A 17,995-nucleotide genomic window follows, 5' to 3' on the forward strand; every position below is an offset into this window, starting at 1 on the left:
GGGTGGGGGTCATAGTAGCATTAGAAAGGAACCATGAGAGCGGGAGGATGAGGAGGGCATCTGAATGTGGGGCTAACCAGGAGTCAGAGAAGTCCAAGTCAGATGTTCACAAGGCAAGCTCAAAATGGACAGAGGTGACACAGCCAAGAAGGCCAAAGCCTAGGAAAGGTGGCTAGGGGACAAGTGGTGAGTGAGAAGCAGAGCCTGGAGGCCAACTGCAAGAACTAAGGGTTTCAGACTCACATACATCTCAGCTGAAAATGTGTGGGAGATGCAGCCACAGTCTACATTCCTGGTGAGAGTTTGCTGCCAGCATTGTTGATGCAGTGTGGCCCAGTCCTTCACTGCTACCCTGCTCTTTTTTTTTTTTTTTTTTTAAGATTTTATTTATTTATTTGAGAGAGAGATCATGAGCAGTGGGGAGAGACAGAGGGAGAAGAAAAGGGAGAAGCAGACTCACTGCTGAGCAGGGAGCCTCCCAGAATCTGGAGATCATGACCTGAGCCTAAGGCCGACCTTTAATGGTCTGAGCCATGGAGGTGTCCCTACTGTCACTCTGCTAACTTGAGCTGCTCTTCTTCTTCCAGCACTTAGGTTCACCTTCTGCTTCTTCTTCTTTTTAATTTTGTTACATAAACTAACCCATTTATTATAGGCTAGCAATGTTTCAGATGGTGGAGCTTCTCCTGGTCTTTCAAGTCCTTCAGTTTCTGATGGTGGACTTTACTGTGATGGCAGAAGTGATGTTGTAGGTCCAGGCCCCACCATCAGCTGTTTCTGTGCAGGAGCCACAATGCCAGATCCCCACAGCTCATCTTTTCATCTTAGTTTTGCCACAGAAAGAGCAAGTGTACTTGGCATGCTGGCTTATTTCAATCTTCTTCACCATTTTCCTGAAGGAGGCACTATAATGAGTCCCATATTTACCCACGTTTCCAATCTTGGTGCATTTAGCCATGTCACTGCAAACTAGGTCTGAGCCCAGAGAGGTCACTTCCTTCTTTTTTTTTTTTTTTTAAGATTTTACTTATTTATTTGACAGAGAGATAGACAGGGAAAGAGAGAACACAAGCAGGGTGAGAGGGAGAGGGAGAAACAGGCTTCCCACTGAGCAGGGAGCCTGATGCAGGGCTCGATTCCAGGACCCTGGGATCTTGACCCACACTGAAGGCAGATGCTCAATGACTGAGCCCCCCCAGGCGCTCCTTAGGCTCACCTTCTGAATGTCTCTGCTTGCTTGTGTACTCCTCACTATTTCCCTGAAAGCCTAGCCTTTGCTTCCAGCCATGTTGCTGGACCTCAGGCCTAAGACTGGTGCAGGACCTGTCCTGCTAAGACCAGGAGCAGTGCATGAAGCCTTCAGGAGAAGTCCTGGTGGGGCCCATGACTTTCTTTAGACCTTCTTGGCACTCAGCCAGCCTTGGCCACTCACTGAACCTGGCCAGGATTCACACACACACACACACACACACACACACACCCCACATAATCACACACATGTATACCTCCACTACATATATCTGTTTGCTTTGGCTGAGGTATTGGCTTCTTCTTCCTGTATCTGGCCCTACCCTATCCTGTCCTGAGTTCTTTCTCACTTCACTCAGGGATGGAGTTCTGGAGTTCAACCTGAGTTGCTTCTGGCATCCAATCTGGTCAGCTCTGTTCTTGCTTCATGGCCTCTCAGGGCTAATGCCACAGGGCTGCTGCTGTGAGAACCTTGAGGGCAGGGGCCTCATCCATCTGAATGAGGCTGAATGCACAGGGCCAACATATAGTAAGTGTCCAGTAAATATTTAAACAGGGAACTGAGTTTCTAATAGGAAAGTAGGAGGCCTCAGGGTCAAGGCCTAGATGCCCCCTCTACTCTGTGCTACATAGGCGTACATCTGTGTGTGCTACATGTTAACACCAGGTATTAGGAAACTCAGTAGCAAAACCCCATGTCCTTCTCCACAGGATTCTGCAGTTGACTTTAGTGCCTTCTCATTCACACCCTTATTTTCCTATAACCAGCAGGGACAAAAGATCTCCCAGTGAGACCATATTCTGTTATAACTCAAGTGGGAAACGTGCTGTGCCAGTGTGAGCCCTGTGCAAGTGCTTGGTAAGGGAACGGGTCTTCCAGGGGTGGCCTGGCCTTGCCTACTGGGGTGGCCATTCTGGCCCTTGATTTCAACTTAAATTCATCAGGAGAATTTGCTTGGTTACCTGGCCCAGTGGCGAGTTGTTATCTGGTGAGAGATCTAGAAAGCAAACTTTTGCTAACATTGGGGCAGCTGAGTCAGTTAGGAATGTCTGGGAGGATGAGGAGTCTCCCCAGTTCTGAGCCTGTAGAGATGCTGGGCTGAGGTGAGAACGTGGATTTGGGCCAGAGCCAGAGAACAGAGCAAGGCCTGTGACATCCACGAAGGTCAGTGGGGCATTCATAGTGACCTAGAAAGAAAGCTCAGACTGTCTGCCGTGCACAGTCCCTTGGCCCTGCAGCCTGGCCCTTCTCCGAATTAAGGTGAACTTCTTGAGGAAATGGAGCCCCAGAAGAACCGAGAGAAGAGGATGACTCTCAGTAGAAGAGTCGCTCTGCTTCTCAGGCATGCCTGAAAATCCATCTGCAGACATTTTCCGCAAACCATATCATTTTTTGGATGCCTGTGAGAGACTGTGTGACTTAGAGGAACACCCGGCACACCTGTCTATCAGGTATCTAATTCCTTTCTCATCGTAATGCTGTGGTTTAAGAAATACAAAAAAAAAAAAAAAAGAGGAAAGAACGAATGAAAGAAAAAAAGTATATATTTGGTCTTTGTCACTGGTTTCTGGCACAGAGCTGCTGAAATCCTTGTAGTTTCCTGAGTAATAGAACTGAGAGGGATATTTTTTGTTATTCATTTAAGCCCCCTGCAACCAAATCTGAATTTATGCTGATGAGGTGGCCTGGGGTAGGGGGGATGGAGGTTGGTTTCCAGAGGAACTGGCATGTGAACTTGGAACTTTCAGTCACCCCCAATCTCTGGGGAGGGGAAAGGCATTGGGGATTGACTTAAACACCAATGACCAATGATTTAATCAATTGTGCCTGTGTAAAGGAACCCCCATAAAATCTGTAAATGGAAGGATTCAGAGAGCTACTGGGTTGGTGAGCACACTGAGGCACTAGGAGAGTGGCGCACCCAGAGAGGGCACCAGAGCTCCGCACCCCTTCCCCATGTCTTGCTCTGTGTATCTCTTCCATTTGGTTATTCCCAAACTGTAACCTTCGTAATATACTGGAAACAGTATAAAATGTTTCCCTGAGTTCTGAGAGCCATATAGCAAATTACTGAACCTGAAAAGGGGCTCATGGGAACCCTCAATTTGGAGCTAAATTGGACAGAAGTGTGGGTTATCTGGGCACCCACTACTTTCAGTTGGTGTCTGACGTGGGGACACTATAATGGCCCTGAGCCCTTAACCTCTGGCGTCGGCACTAACTCTGGGTAGTTAGTGTTGGAATTGTCTAATGTGAATTGCCCACACTTTGGTGTCAGAAGTGTTGTGAGTACAGGAAAGTTTTTCCTTTAGTCATATGAATAGTAACCCCAACACATATGTCCATTTTATGGCTGGATTTTTTTGAACCCAGCTTTCCTTTAGTAAGGCCAATGCTATCAAGGAAGACCCACAGGGGGTGAGGGCAGATCACACATGCTGGCAGGTCTGAGAGCCGGGTGGAGGATTGCATTCTTAGCCTAGCCGAATGCCACAGAACTTAACTCCTTGAGTCAGGACCTCAAGAGACTTCCATCAGGCCAGCGTGGTAAAGATTGGAATCTGGGGTTAGCCAATTGCTGGAGGAGCACCTTGCACATACGTAGTGTTGGCTTCCTGGCTCCAGAATTTCACGAGTCACTGTAGGTTATGTAATGACCATCTTGTCTGACAGCTCTGACCTGAACGGTGAGCCCTAAGAGTTCACTTCCTTCACGAGCCACGCGGGGCTCAGCATTTCATCTCTGCCTTATCCAGTTCTGCAGCAATGTGGGGAGTATTCCTGGAGTGAGTTGTGGCACATTCCACAAACGAGGCAGGAATGACAGCGGCCCACATGCTCCATGGTTGGGTGGATTCCTCCAGGAAACCAGTGTGATCACCATTGACCATCTGCTGCTGCCTAAGGAGGCTGCTCCATCATTATCATCTTCTTGCTCAGTAGGAGACTTGACACAGAAGATGCATCTCTGTCTCCTGAGAAACCTAGAACAAGTGAGGGACCTGGATGGTGGAGGAGACACAGATTTCATAGACAAACTCCACACCCACACCCCACCAGGAGAGCAGAGGAGTGACTGGTCTCTGCCAAGGGACCAAGGGCTGACACCTTCTCCCATATAACTGACGTAAACTGTATATGTTGAAAACATACAATTTGATGAGTTTGACGTATGCGAAACCATCACCACAGCCAAGACAAGGAATGTATTCATCACTCATTTCCCTGTGCCTCTTTGGAATCCTTCCTCCCCACCCTTCCTGTCCCACTTAACCAACCACTGATCTGCCATCAGCTGCTGTAGATGAGTTTACATCTTCTAGAATTGTATATATGTGGAATTATGCCATACGTGCACTTTTTTTGTCTGCCCTCTTTCATAACCTCATCATTTTAGGGTTCATCCATGTCATTGCATGTATAAATAGCTTGTTCATATTTATTGTTGAGTAGTATTCCATTGTATGGATATACCACAGTTTGTTTATCCATATCCATTCATCTGTTGATGGACAATTGAGCTGTTTCTAGCTTGGGGCTGCTATACATACAGCTTCTATGAATGTTCATGTACAAGTATTTGAATGAATATATATTTTTTATTACTCTTGGATAATTACCTAGGAGTGGAATTGCTGGCTCATATGGTAGATGTAGGTTTTAACTTTAGAGAACTGCCAAATTATTTTCCAAAGTGGTTGAATCGTTTTACATTCCTATCAGAACTTTCTAAGAGTTAGTTGCTCCATATCCTTGACAACATTTGGTATGATCATTCTTTCTTTTTTTTTAAAATATTTTATTTATTTATTTTTTGACAGAGAAATCACAAATAGGCAAAGAGGCAGACAGAGAGGGGGAAAGCAGGCTCCCCATTGAGCAGGGAGCCGGAGGTGGGGCTCGATCCCAGGATCATGACCTGAGCTGAAGGCAGAGGCTTAACCCACTGAGCCACTGAGGTACCCCTCATTCTTTCTAATTTTAACCATCCTAGTGTCTGTGTAGTAGTATCTCATTATGGTATTAATTTACATATTCCTAATAACTAATGATGTTGAGTATCTTTCCTTGTGTTTACTTGTCATTTATATATTTTCTTGGTTTAGGTGTTCATTTTTTTTTTAAGATTTTATTTATTTATTTGTTAGAAGAAAGATCACAAGTAGGCAGAGACATAGGCAGAGAGAGAGGGGGAAGCAGGCTCCCCACCGAGCAGAGAGCCTGATGCGGGGCTCAATCCCAGGACCCTGAGACCATAACCTGAGCTGAAGGCAAAGGCTTAACCCACTGAGCCACTCAGGCGCCCCAGGTAAAATGTTTTGCCCACATCTAAAGTTGGGTTGTTCATACTAATATAATATATAAAAGAGTTGTAATTCATGTTATGACACATTAAAATAGTATATGTTATATATTATAATATATTACATATAATATAAAAATTATATGTTATATATAATTATATAACATATATATTCAAATATGTTATATTTGAATATATATGTTATATTCAAATATGTTATATTCAAATATGTTATTCAATTCAAATATGTTATATTCCCCCTTGGAATATTCAAATATGTTATATTCCCCCTTGGAATTTATTGACAAGTTCTGTGATGAATTGGCAGAGGATAATAGCTATGCTGAAATATCAAGAGAGGCTAAAGTTTATAAAGTTTGCTTATTGGTGGATATATAGTTTGCAAATATTTTCTCCTAGTGTGTGGCTTACCTTTTCATTTTTGTAGCAGTGTATTTTAAAGTACAAAAGTTTAAAATCTTGATTAAGATTTTTAGATCAGTATATTGATTTTTATCCTTTAGAGCCTATGCTTTTGTGTACTAATGTAGGAAGTGTTTGCTGAATCTGAGGCCACAAAGGATTTCTCCTATATTTTCTTCTAGTCATTTTTTTTAAAGGATTTTATTTATTCATTTGACAGAGAGATAGGGAGAGAGCACAAGTAGGCAGACAGAAGGAGAGGAAGAAGCAGGCTCTCCACTGAGCAGGGAGCCTGATTCGGGGCTCAGTCCCAGGACTCCAGGATCATGACCTGAGCTGAAGGCAGACGCTTAACCAACTGAGCCACCCAGGTGCCCCTCTTCTAGTCATTTTGTCGTTTTAATTCTTACTTGTAAGTTAGTGTTCCATTTTAACTTTTGTATCTGATGTGATGTAATAGTCTAGGTTCATTTTCTTTCAAGATCCCTGGTGCTCTGGGCCAGTATTCTGTCTTCTCCCCACCTACCTCCATTTCCATGTCTTCACGAAGTCACCATCCTATTCTGGTCTCTGATTTATCTTAAGCGAATCAGTCTATGACTTCCTGCTGTACGCACAAGCATTTGGTGTGGACAGTGCTCTGGATGCCCTGCAGTTTCCATCTGGCATTGATCATGGAGGCAAAGACCAGACAGCATCCTTTTGAGGCCATTCCACTCTTGATGGTTGTTTAATTCTAGTGACAGTTTGCCTTCCTTGACATCGCTCTCCTGCAATGACAGCCCAAGGATCTGGAACTCTCCAGTGGGAGAGACAACCACTCTCAGGAATCTAAAAACCAAGTGGAATCTCAACTAGCCTGATGTCCTTGTTGGCACTTGCAGCAGCCCTTGTGTGTGGAAGGGAGGCCGCCTTCCTGAGTGGAGTCGGCTGTGGCTGTTAGCTTCGTACCACGAGTGAGCAAAGGGAGGTCTCCTAAGATTCACCAGGTCAAGGTCACCCAGCTGGCTCACCGCAGAGTGCCTTAACTCCTGGGTCCAGAAAGGACCCAAACTCTCGGGCCAGCAGTTTCCACTCTATAAAATGCTGCGAGTTGCATGTGGAATTTTCCTGCCAGGAAGACAAACCGCAGCCCCATGTTCTTTTATGGTTTCAAAGAAAAGCAACTTCAATGAATGAAAGGTTTCAAAGGGCATATTTAAGGTCTTGGGTACAAGTCAAAGAACTAGGTGTGGGAGAAGCTGTCAGATGGATCTGGGCTTTATTTTTTTCTGCCTTTTGTTGGGTCCAGAAAGGAAGTGCTCCTTTGGGGTTCAGGGCTCAGTTCACAGCACTGAGACTGTGGAGGAAAGAAGGGAGGGGCTGCCTGATGTACATTCCCTTCGGTCCTGCGCGGGCGCGGCGGGCCCTCTGCAGAGCAGCCTCATCAAGCCTCAAGTTTCTCAGCCTGATGTCCTCAGCCTGGCCCACATCCAACCTCGGCTTCTTTTACCTGCTCCTTTCATCTGGCCTCTGTCCACTCAGCCAAGCTGGTGGCCTCAGGGACATTCACACCCTTTACACTCTTCTCCTCGTCCCTCAGTTTTGTGTACACGAATACCCCTGCACTTGTTCCCCCAAGAACCAGCTTGAATTTCAGTTCCTGTCCCCTGGATGGATCTGCTCTTGCCCTGACACCATGTACTAAGCCTGTCTCCCACGCTCAGTCTTGCTGAACCTCTTCCCTATGGCCTGAAACTGGTGATCAGGCCTCATCCCACTTCCCTCTGCATAGCTTTCCTATGTGATTTATCTCTCTGCCTAGACTGTAAGCTCCTTCTGGACATGGACAGGCAGGTCTGAACCTTCCTCATTCCATTGTATCTCCTCTGCACTGGCATCATCCACCAGCACCAAATCTATACGCATTGCTTTAATTTGATCTTCCTGGGTCTGAGTCTTGGCAGGAAGGTGGGAGGTGTGTCAGCTGCAGTTTATAGTTTTCTTGTGAATTCTGAAAAGGAATGGTGGCACAGAGATGCAGATCAGTGTCAAGGCCGGAGGCTTGGGCTTAATAGAAGCTGGTACTCACCTCCAAAGATGAGAGGAATGAGAGGGTCCACAGAAGGGCAGTCCTAAACTCAGAACCAGCCCTTACACCACCCAGCAGTGCCCCTGCCCACAGAAACTTCTGTGTGCTTCCCACACAGAGAGGGCACGTGGCAGGGATAATTACATAGCACAGGTATGAATGCTCTACATGACAAGCTCCAGGAGAATGTGCCCTGTCCTCCAAGCGCTGCTGCTTGGGAAAGGATCTGCTTGTGTGCAACTTCTACCTGCCTGCTTGAGCTGAATTTAATTATTTAAGATTTTATTTATTTATTTGACAGAAAGAGAGAGCACAAGCAGGCAGAGTGGCAGGCAGAGGGAGAGGGAGAAACAGGTTCTCCGGTAAGCAGGGAGCCCAATGCGGGGTTTGATTCCAGGACCCTGGGATCATGACCTGAGCCAAAGGCAGTGGCTCAACTGACTGAGCCACTCAGGCGCCCCATGCTTGAACTGAATTTAAAAAATTCAGAAAACATGCACACCATGCACCGTACTTCTGGGGATGGTTAGGCATGGTCCTGGCTCCCAGTAAACTCACTGCCAAGCAGGCAGGTGACACACGAACACACAGCATGATGCAAGTCCCTGTCAGTCTCTAAAGTTCTTTCCTGAGAAGGAGACATTTAGGATGAAATTTCCAAAGGCTAGGGTTGGAGCAGGAAATTTCAGGAGGAGGGATTGGTGTGAGCAAAAGCTGAGCTAGGATCATGCAGAGCATGGTCAGAGGCCAGAGTAGCGAGCACTGCCCGAGTAGAGCTTGAGATGGGAGCTTGGAACCCGACTGTATAAATCTTTGAAAACCAAGAAAGAGAAAGTAGAATGGTGGTTGCAGGGGACTTGGGGGGGCAGTTGTCATTTAATGAGTACAGAATTTCAGCTTTGTAAGATGAAAAGAATTTTGGAGATGAATGGTGGTAATAGTTACACAACATTGTACTTTAATGTACTTTAATGCCATGTAAGTGGACACTTAAAAATGGCTAAGACAGGGGCGCCTGGGTGGCTCAGTGGGTTGGAGCCTCTGCCTTCGGCTCAGGTCATGATCCCAGGGTCCTGGGATCGAGCCCCACATCGGGCTCTCTGCTCTGCGGGGAGCCTGCTTCCTCCTCTCTCTCTCTGCCTGCCTCTCTGCCTACTTGTGATCTCTGTCTGTCAAATAAATAAATTAAAAAAAAAAAAAGACTAAGACAGGGCTCCTTGCGTGGCTCAGTCGGTTAAGCGTCTGCCTTCAGCTCAGATCATGATCTAAGCATCCTGGGATTGAGGCTGCATTGGGCTCCCTGCTCTGCCGGGAGCCTGCTTCTCCCTCTCCCCCTGCCTGCTGCTCTGCCTGCTTGTGGTTTCTGTCTTTCTCTGTGAAACTAAAAAAAAAAAAAAAAGTCTTAGAAAAAATGGCTACGATGGTAAATTTTATGTTATGTGTATTTTACCACAATTGAAACAAAATAAAACAAAACCTTGAAAGCCAGTTTAATGCTTAAGGGCATGGGACCTCTGAGTCAGACAAGCAAACCTAGGTTTGTTGCTTTATAGTTGAACAATCTTAGGCAAGTTAGTTCATTTGTCAAAGCCTGTTTCCTCGTCAGTAAAACTGGGATGATGTTAAGACCAGCTTGTGGAGTAGCTGGAGGTATCACTCACTGCGCCATGTAGTTGTTAATATAGTATCTGAGTCTCCTGCCTCAGGGAGCCCAGCACTGTAGGCTGTGGTTGCACGGGAGGCCTCTGAAAGGGGCAGGCGGTGAGGCCTGCTAGTGTCCAGACATCTAAAGTGGACAAGTAGTATGGGGGCTGTGTTGGGAGGTAGTGGGGGTGCCCTGGGGATGGATGGTGACTTTCCATAGACATGTGGAGCGAACAAGACCCAGCTCCATCACACACACACACACACACACACACGTGCACGCGTGTGCGCACGTGCACGTGTGCCTAATATGATGCTGAATCCTATTTTGTGCTTTCTCTTCTCATCTTCTTCATGTTTCTCTTTTGGACTGATTTTTTTTTTTTTTTTTTTTACTATTGTCTTTTTTCTCCTCCACTAATTAGAAGTTATATGCTGTGTTTCTTTTTCTTTTTCCTTTTAGTGGTTACCTAGAAATTACCATATGCATAGTTATCAAGGTCTAAAGTTAGCTGCTTTACTTTCCTCTTTGGTAGTGCAGAATCTTGAAACATCTTAACTGTTTCCCCCCCTCATTATTGTTTTGTACTTTAATTCTGTCTTGTTTTGCTATAACCTCACAAGACTTTGTAATTACTATTATAGTTAAACCAACATTTTTTTAGCTTTAGGCACTTATTTACCACCCCCCCCCTTTTTTTTTTTGGTTCTTCATATGTTCTTACATCTCAGATCTTCCATCTGGGATCATTTTCTTTCTGCCGAACATATATTCTTTACAATATCCTTTAATGAGAATTCCCTGGTTACACATTCTCTCAGTTTTTGTTTGTCTGAAAATGTGTTTACTTTGTGCTCATTCATGGAAGATGTTCTCACTGGATGAAGAATTCTGAGTTGTCAGGTCCCTTTCACCCCCTGCTTCTACTGTTGCCATTCATAAACCAGCGGTTAGAGTAAGGTGGGCTACTTTTCTTTGCTTTTTCTTCTCTCTCTCTCCGTCTCTTCTTACATGTGTGTTCTGCCACTTACTCTATGTGTTTAAATGTGTATTTCTTTATTTTCCTCTTCCTTTTAAAAATCCTCCTTGAAATTCCTTGGTATTCTTAACATCTGTGAATGGCATCTCTTATCAATTCTAGAAAATTCCCAGCTAGTATCTCTTCAAGAATTCCCTCTCTCGATTCTCTCTCTCTTTTCCTCCCAGAACTCCTTCTAATCATAAGTCACTCTTTTCCATATCTCTGAACCCGTACTCCATATTTTCTCTCTTTTTAAAAATACAAATGTTTATAGCAGGATCTTTCTTTTTTTTTTTTTTTAAGATTTTATTTATGTATTTGAGAGAGAGAGAGAGAGAGAGAGAGAGAAACCACATATGCAAGTGCATAAGTAGAAAGAGGGACAGAGGGAGAGACAGAAGCAGATTTGCTGCTCAGTGGGGAGCCGGACATGGAGATCATGACCTGAGCCAAAGGCAGAAGCTTAACAGACTGAGCCACCCAGGTGCCTCTGCAGCATGTTTCCTAATAGTCAGAAAAGTGGAAACAATCCTGATGTCCATCAACAGGCAAATGGACAAATAAAAGTAGCATATCTGCACAATGCAACATTACCTAGCCATTGTGGGAGTGAAGAACTGACACATGTTCCAACATGGGTCAGCTCTGAAAACTTTTATGCCAAGTGAAAGAAACCAGACACAAAAGATCCCAGATTACATGGCTCCATTTATTTGAAACATCCAGAATAGGCAAATCCACAGAGAAAGTAGATCAGTGGTTGCTGGGATCTGGGGGTAGGAGAGAATGGGGAGTGACTACTAATAGATATGGAGTTTCTTTCTGAGGTAATGAAAATATTCTAAAATTAGGTAGTGGTGATTGTTGTACAACTCTGTTAATACACTAAAAACACACTAAATTGTACACTTTAAAAGAATGAATTTTGTAGTATGTGGCTTCCATATTTTCCATCTTTTGATCTTTCTCTGCTTATTCCTTTTGACTTTTTTTTTCCTTTTGCTTTCTTTTAATCCATCTGCCAGTTCACAAATGGTCCCTTTAGCTAAGTTTAATCTTCCACTGTGTTTTAAAATTCCAGTTATGGTATTTTTCATTTCTGGGAGTTCTGTTTGCGTCTTTCTCAGATCTGTTAAGTCATTCTTTATAGTTTCCTATTTTTTGCAGATATTTCCAAGCTTGTATTCTATTTCATATTTAATATGTTTATATTAAGTATAGTTGTTTTATAATCTGTGCTCGGCAATCCCATTATCTGAAGGTATAGTTTTGTGCCTGCCGTTTGTTGTCTTTTCTGGCTCTAGTTCATGATTTCCTTGTGTGGTTGGTTATTTCTGGGTTGTGTACCACTCAGTATACTGGAGAATTTATTAGTGGGTATTCATTGAGGCCTGGGATGAAGATGCCTTCCCCCAGAGAGGATTTATACACCCTCACAGTGGCAGCAGTGCCTCAGAGTGTAAGCAGTGCAGAAGTACTTTGATCTAAGTTCATGACTTAGTTGAACCACCCCAGTGATGTGAATTTGGGCTGCTACTCTGTGAAGGCCAGCTTGTGGCCTGACTTCTCAGGGAGAGCTCCTCCTTCCCTTGTTTTGCATTCTCTGGCTATGAGACCTTTTAGGGTGCAAGCTTAATCTGGGAGGGTCTTCTGGTAGATTCCTGACTGGGAACAGGCCCTGAGGTGTGACATTTGTCCACATTGCCCCTCAAGGCCATTAAAACTGAGATTCAGATGTGCCTGTATTAGCAAACACTTAGAGAACCAAAAGGACTTCAGCATTCTTTACTTCTCTAGGTTTTTGCCTCTCCTTCCCTTTTGACTTGATTTCTTTCTCCCTTCTCAGTTCCTCAATGTTCTCAAGAAGGCATTTTTCTTGTCTTATACAACATTTTTGGTTGTTTTCAACAACTGTATTCCCTAAAACAGAAGTTGGCAGATCTTCTCATGCTATTTGACCTTGAGTAGGTCATTTCCCTTCTCAGGAGAGGCACCTGACCACCAACCAGCTCCAGTGCTGGGGAGCATGAGGGCATTGTGGGGAGTCTGGACTATGACTTCACTAGTTTCTCTGAAGTGCCATCATCAGGCCTATGAGAGTGTTAGACTGCAGATTGTTTGGGGTGACTTGGCTTACAAGCTGAACCTCTGAGATAAACATTTCCCCTGGGTCTAGAAGGCCGTTGGTGAGTGTCCATTCCCAGAGGAACTGGCTTCCTGGGACCAAGAGGCCAGGAGTATCCGTCTCTATCCTGGGAGGCTGGAAAAAGGGATTCCCCTGGGGGCTATGCAGGCTCTTCCTGAAGTCAATTCTGACCTTTCTTCCCTGCTCCATTTTAAGTCCCCCGACTTGGCCACCCCTGCCAGCCCAGACACCAGAGGGTTTGAATGTGTTTCCAAGGTCATAGATACTGTTTTCTGTGGATTACATTTTTTCCTTGATAAGAACTTCCAAAACTCAAATGATACTGCAGTATCCTGTCCCATCAGCCCTTTTGGTGTTGGTTAGGGAGCCTCCTGTTCTTTCCTGAGCTTAACCTCAGTCATTCTTATCCTTATGGCCCTTATAGCAATTCCCTGAGAGGTGAGGTCTGCCCAAGTACGCTGGACATGTCCAATCTGACAGTACACATTACATGGTTCCTGTCCAGAGAGACCTTTCTACATTTCAGTCAGGTGGGGTGGGCAACAGGTTGGGAATCATTGCACTGGCTCTGGAGCAGTCCTGGTCTGGAAGAAAGAAAAGTTCTATGATCCTAAATCATTACAGACTACATTAGGATGCAGCCATTTTCTTATCAAAGGTAGCACTTTTTGCCATTTTGCCCACATACTTGTATGCAATATTGTTCTTTTAAATAAGCTCAAACAGCTGGAAAAGAAAAAGGTGCATGCTCTTACAAAATGGAAAAGGAGATTCAAATGCAGATAACATGTATCAATTAAGGAGCCCTAGTCAGTCCCTGGGCTGCCACAGTTTATACCTTTAGAGAAAACAAAGGTTTAGTTACATCCTAATTATCCAGTGGGGGATTGGTGTGTCTTTGGAGGAAAACATTACTAAGGGCTTTTAGCATGAGCTATCTCCAAGAAATTCCCTGCAGAGGCAGAGGGAGGAGAATTAGGCCAGTGCCAAACTCAGGCACACATTCTTGTATCAAGACGCAAACATCACTGCATCGTTTTTGTTTTGTTTTGTTTTGTTTTTTTAATCTGGGAATTTCTCTGGAATTCTTTGAATAGCAAAGTTTGTACTTCTTTTAAGGCACTTCTTAAATCATAAAGTATTTCTCTGAGATTTGCTCGTGTTGTTTTCTTGGCCTGAGCTGCCCTTTCTCCCTTTATCTGCCTGGCAAACCTCTTTATTACTGAGAGACTCTTCAAGCAGCCCCTCCCCACAAAGCCTTCCCTGACCCTTGACACTCCCAGTAGAAAGACCAGCTCATCTAATTCTCCTGGAGAGTAAGATATGATTGAGAATGACATTAGCCAGGTGCTATTCCCACTTTGCTCCCGGTACACCTGTTCTGGAACATTCTTTGATCAGTTCATAGAGCACTCTGAATTGTGTTTCAAGGTATCTGTGCTGTGAGACCTTTACCCTCACCCTCACTTTCCACATCCCCAAGTACCCTCACTGGACCTGGCTTTCAGGCTGTGAGGGTCAGTGAGTGTCTGAGAGCTGGCTGCAAGCCTCTGGTAAGGTATTCATCTCTCCTCCTTGAGATATCTAGTACAGGGCCCCACATGCAGCAGGTACCCTAAAAATACTTGTGAAATGAATGAAAGGAAGTGAATTACAGACCCTTTGCAGTGGGAGATACTGAGGTGCCAAGAGTCTTAGCAACTTTTTAAAGCTAGAGTGTGTGGGATTGCTCGTTTTTCGTTTTGTTTTGTTTTAAGATTAATACCTTTTTATTATTGCAGTTAGCTAAAAAATTGCCAGACAGCCCACAAAACAAGATTTGCTCTAGGACCAACACACAGAGTTAGCTGGAGACTAATGGTGCCGCGACCTGCTGGGCCGGACCACAGCAGTGTTTGGCTAGGTGTCAAGAGTGTTAAGAGGAAAGTCGGGGTTGGAGGTGTGAGGCGTACAGGACCAGCTGTGGAGCCTCCATGATGTGACTGCACATCTCCATCCTCCAACACTGGCAGGGTGATCACCACGGACAGTGTACCTCGCTGTAGATGGGTGTTCCCCAGGCCCCAGTACATGGGCACAGTGACTGCATGGGGAGGGTAGCAGAAACTGGGGAGTGGGTGGTCAGCAGGGTACCTGTCGACATGGCCATAGTGGCCCCAGCCACCATGCCCATGCTTCTAGGTGGAGGTTTGGGAGCAGCGTACACTGTCCCCTGCGTGCACTTGGGCTGCGGCCCCTTGGTGTGTTGCATGATGCGAGCAGGCGGGACACATGGGCACTGCGTATAGCACATGCCTTACTGTGCGTTGGGCCTTTGCTGGGGGTCGGCACTTTGCTTGGGGTCCACAGCAGTCTGGTAGGGGTCAGGGGAGGAAGAGTACGGTGGCACTGTCCCACTAGTGGAGGAACAGGACACTTGTAAGGTGTGCTGAAAGTGTAGCTGTTTGGGAGCTGCAGCTGCATAGCCTATGGGGAAACCAGTTGGATAAGCACTTCCTTTGGCATTTGCATAGGAAACCCCAGAAAAACCAGGGCTATAAACAGGATTCACAATTTCAAGGACTGCCCACACACTCTGGTCCGCACCCAGTTCCACCTCCCTCAGGCCTCCAGTGGCCCAGTCAGCCCCACCAGACAAAGCACAACCAGGGATCCTTCCACAGGCACTGCCAGGCTATACCGTGCCCAGGTGCCAAGCGACCCTGAGCTGCAGGCCTGAACTTGGTGCCACCCTAGAGTGTGGGGGCCTACGAATGAGTTTGTAGGATCTCACTTTGGGATGCTAGCTTGATAAATTTTCGAGCGATATGACATTAGAAGGCCTATCTCCAAGAGAGGTGCCAGGAGATACCTTCTAGGAGACGCTAACCTTCAACAAGTCCTTTGGTGGAAAATCAGTTATTAAACCAGGTTGGAGGGGACCAAGAGTAATCGGCTCATGGATGGTTCTGCCCCAGAGTAAATAATGGGATCAACCACTGTGGTGTCACTTGCGGCTTGCAAGAAGTGTTTCATTTATGATCATCTGCCTGTGACATAAGAAAATAGTTTGATAGTCATTGAACAAATGGTGCATTTCTTCATTGGACTTAGACTTGTTATCCCTGCGCATTGCCTCTGGCTCTTGGCTGTCCTTCCTCGCCAGTATGCTCCAGTAGTGCAGGGATTTTCAGCCCCTGGCACACACATGTGTCTTTAGTTACCAGCCTAGAAGCTTGTGGGGCATCATTTCTGGGTATTTATCCTCCAGATTTTATCCTTGAAGAATGATTTCCCCTGGGTGTCCTGTACTTGACCTTAGCACTGTTCCCTGATTGATCAGGCAGAATGGAAGCTCTCTTCTGCCTGCGTGGCCCCTCCCTACATAAACACCAGTTCATCTTGGGCTACAGCTGAATGGCAATGCCAGGACTTAGGTCCAGGTGGAGAAAATGCCACCCCTCCACGGTCATCCAGCCAGGGGCCTGCTTAGGACCCCTGAATCCATGGAGGAGAAAGAGGCCAGGACTGCTGGGCAGTTACCCAAAGCTTTAAGACCTCATAGGGTTCCCTTTGTGGTGCTTCTCTCTCACTGTGTCCAGGAATCATGACCAGGTCTGCTATCCATTCCTTCTAACTGAGCTGCTAACTGCAGGTATAGTTTCTGAGGCCATTTTTCACCAGACATGCTGAATGCAGACAAACAAATAGATATTGGGATTTCCTGATGAGTGTTGGAGCAGAGACCTCAGGACCCCTGTGCCAAAGCTCCTTATGTGGTGAAGCAGGGGTTCCAGCTTACCAAACCCCACCCACCTGAGGATGTAACTGAATTCTGATCAGTGCAGTCTCTTCCCTTCTCAGGGAAGCAGCCTGCCTCTCATTGAAGGCTGTGCCTTCTGCCCTCCCGGCTCTTCGCACCTCTTATCTCCTGTTCTTCTGAACCTCTCATACCCCACCACATGCTGACCCACTCCACCTTCTTGGGCATATTTAGTTCACTGATGAAAGCTTCATGGATGCCCACAGGCCTGACACAGACAAGATGGGGTTGGATGTGACACCGTTCCTAGCCTCAAGGAGCCCACAGTCTGCTGGAAAAATAGATGACTAACAGCAAACTGGGCACTTGGCTGTGGAGCACAGAGAAAGGAGCTGTTTACAGGGACCTGTGAGGGTTGGGAAGGCTGCTGTGGAGAGGAATTAATAAGCATGGCCTTGACTATGGAGTAGGAGTTCTCCAGGTGGTTGAGGCAGGAGATAGCCCTGTTGGTTGAGGGGACGGCATGCACAAGTGTAAAAAGCGTGGCACATTCGGGAAGCCACAACTGATGGGTTGCCACACAAGAAACATACAAGAAATGAGGCTGCAGAGGACGACCAGCCTGCTAGAAAGGCTTGCAGACCGAGCTGGGTGCTCACTGTATCCTGAGGGCGACAGAAGGCTGCAGTGAGGTGCAAGGAGACTCTGCCCTTTCTTCTTCTTTTTTTAAGAATAGCTTTATTAAGTTACAATTAATATATATAAACTTCCTACATTGTATGGCATTTCTTAAGTTCTATATACTATATATATAAACTGAATGTCCTTAAAGCATACAATGTGGTGAGTTTTAACATATGTAAACACCTGTGATACCATCACCACAATCCAGATAATGAATATATCCATCAATCCCAAAAGTTTCCTCATGTCCCTTTCTCATCTCTCTCTCCCATCCCCACTATCTCTAGGCAACCACCCATCTGCTCTGTCACTACAGATTACTTTGCTTTTGGAATTTTACATAAATGAACTCATTCAGTATGTAATATTTTTGTTTGTTCTTATCACTCGGGATAATTGCCTTTGAGATTCATCCATGTTGTTGTATATATTAACAGGTAAATCCTTTTCATTGCTAAGTATGATTCTGTCATATGGATAGACAATTTGTCTGTCTTTAGCTACTGATGGACATTTCAGTTGTTTCCAGTTTCGGCCTACTACACACTAAGCTGGTGGATATTTGTGTGCGGGTGTCTGTGTGGATATGTGCTTTTGTTTCTCTCGGCTAAGTATCTGGAATGAAATGGTCATGTCATATGACAGAGGTATGTTTAACTTTTAAAGAGATTGCCATACTGTTTCCAAAGTGGCTGTTTCATTTTGCAGTCC

General features: G+C 45.4%; 1 protein-coding gene and 1 pseudogene across 1 annotated transcript in view; one reads left to right on the forward strand and one right to left on the reverse strand.

Annotated features, from left to right (window-relative positions):
- Window positions 1–17,995, forward strand: part of ZFP90 (ZFP90 zinc finger protein) — a 98,969-nt gene that overhangs the window by 19,570 nt on the left and 61,404 nt on the right. The window lies entirely within an intron of this gene.
- LOC123391024 lies at window positions 657–958 on the reverse strand (annotated as a pseudogene).

Source organism: Mustela putorius, unplaced genomic scaffold (assembly GCF_011764305.1).
Source record: "Mustela putorius furo isolate JIRA1106 unplaced genomic scaffold, ASM1176430v1.1 tig00000174_pilon_pilon_pilon, whole genome shotgun sequence".
Taxonomy (NCBI): Eukaryota; Metazoa; Chordata; class Mammalia; order Carnivora; family Mustelidae; genus Mustela; species Mustela putorius.